Below are 2,678 nucleotides of genomic sequence, written 5' to 3'. Positions count from 1 at the left end.
ACGAGAAATCCAGTTCCAGTCTCATGTCACAATCGATATAGATAACGAATACACTACTCTAGAATTATCCTAGAAAAAGATAAAAGTGAAGAAGGCTTGATCTCAGCTCAGTAAAAAATAAAACAAAAACAATAAAAGATAATATTTTTTTAATATTTTATAGAATAGCCTAATTTTTGAGTAAAATTAGGAATATTTGGAAGAGATTTTCACAAAAAAATTAAATATTTTTATATGCTTATTTTGTGGACGCTTTTATCATATAAAATTATACTAGAATTATAATTAATATTCAATTTATGATTTTTAATGAAGTTTATCAATGATTAGAAATAAAATCCTTGTGCCATTTTAGCCACTTCTGATCAATCGTCTTTTTTTTTTGGTAAATGAACTAAATTTATTCATTTCCAAATGGATCATCGTGTAGTACAACCAAGATACCAGAATGTCTGGTAATCAAGTAAAACAGAAATTTAAAAATTCTCAAGCAGCGCTCTTATATGAACATATGAGTTGTCATTCAGAACTTTTGTATACACTAAACATTTGATGGTATGAACAATCTGTTTAGCCTCCCTCTTCTTTCCTTGAAATATTCGAAGATTTCTCTCCTGCCAGATTGTGTAAACTGCCATCGACAAAGCCATCCTCTTTAATTTCTTCATGGGATCTCTGCCTCTTAGGTTGCAAGAATACCAGTTCAGGAGCTGATTCCAGTTACAGGATTTCCATTTGAACTTTAGCCAATCCATTATCATATTTCATACTTTAGCCGAAAACTGACACTCAAAGAAAATGTGATTTTTTGTTTCCATTTGTTGCCACTGACATAGCATACAAATGCTCAGATTTGTGTTTAATATCCCCATTCGGCAAAGCCTATTCTTAGTGAGAAGCTTTGAATGACAAGTTAATCATAGGGTGAAAGAGTGCTTTGGATACAAAAAACCATCCCAAATTGTATTATGCCAAATTACCCGTGGAGCTGGCTGAATTAATAATCTGTACATGGCAGAGAGGAGAACCTTGCCATTATAACAACACCCATTTATAGTATTCTTCATACCTTCAACACTTCCAAACTTACTAACCAATATATCCCTCACTTTAAGAAGCCTTTTCCACATCCATGAGTCATTCACCCTTGGTTGAATAATCCAGATATTTTGATTTTTCAAGTAATTTTCATGTATTCATTTGATCCATAACAGATCCTTCTTGAGGTGCACCATCCATAAAAAGCTTTGCAGCTGCAGCATAGTTCCATTCCCTTGCTGCAAAGATTCCTAACCCACCTTGCTCCTTTCCCTGGCAGACTGTACCCTAGGAAGTCAGATGGATTTTTTGACTCCAAAGAAAACCAGAGCAAAGGTTATCTATTTTTTCCAAGACCCTAATAGGCAGAATAATTTTTTGACTCCAAAGAAAACCAGAGCAAAGGTTATCTATTTTTTCCAAGACCCTAATAGGCAGAATATAGTTACTCATCCAAAAAGTCTGAATGCCTAGGATGACTGATTTAATCATCTCAAGTTTCCCAGCATATGAAAGTTTCTTATTCTTTTGCCAAAACTGGAATTGATTTTGAATTTTGCTAATAAGGGAAGAACAGTCCAAATATGAGAGTCTCTTTGTATTTAGAGGCAATCCAAGGTACTTCATTGGAAGCACTCCTTCTTTGAATCCCAGAAAATCACAGATCTGATATTTGAGATTATCATCAATACCGCTAAAATAGGCTGAGCATTTTCTAGGATTAGCTTCTAATCCTGAGACCAAACTGAATTCCTGAAAGCATGCAGAATTCCTCATAATTGAACTCCAATCAGCTCTACTAAACAGTAGTAAGTCATCTGCAAACACCAAATGTGTTATTTTCAACTTCTGATCAATCGTCTAGGCTTATTGACTTTAATTATATCTCTTGCTATTATAATGCTATTTTTTAAGTATTTTTTTACTTTTGCAATACTATACTTCCTTAGGTAAAGCTTCGTTTCATATCGATCCAAATAATATGAATATTCAAATTGGCTTCATGTTGGTTTCGTGTCAATTCAATTATTAACATGAAACTTAAAATTGGGTGTAGCCTATTCAAACAAACGTTAAAGAAGATAAATAATCATAATATTAAATTTTAGAGACATAAGTGAGCAAAAACTATCAAAGTGAAATCAAAGAACAAATACTACTAAGAAAATTAACTAAAAATAAATAATTATGATATTTAACCACATGCAATACACGTGGACAAAAACTAGTAATGAAAAAATGTATGGGGGTACCTTAATACAAATTACACAAATTTTAATTTCAGACCAACTTTACCGACCTTTTTACAGCAAACGCTATCTAACTTGACCTAATCCACCCTATAAACTAAGAGATAGCTTCTAGATATTCTTTGAATTTTCTATTATAATTATAATAATAACAGATTTATTATAAACAATAAATATTTAATAGGGTAACGTAACCAAAGCCGAATCTATTGGAGAGATACACGGCACATGCAATCGACTTATCACGTTGTCTTTCCTTCATATATGATTTTCCATTACAGGTTCTCTGTAAGATTTTTTTTTTCCAAGTATAATTTCACACAACCCCTCTGAATTTTTCTTTTATGTTTTTTCTCTCTCTCTCTTTTTTTTTGGGGGGGTGGAGGGGGG

This window comes from Asparagus officinalis, chromosome 4 (assembly GCF_001876935.1).
Source record: "Asparagus officinalis chromosome 4, Aspof.V1, whole genome shotgun sequence".
In the NCBI taxonomy this organism is placed as follows: domain Eukaryota; kingdom Viridiplantae; phylum Streptophyta; class Magnoliopsida; order Asparagales; family Asparagaceae; genus Asparagus; species Asparagus officinalis.
Note: the sequence above shows the minus strand (reverse complement) of the source record.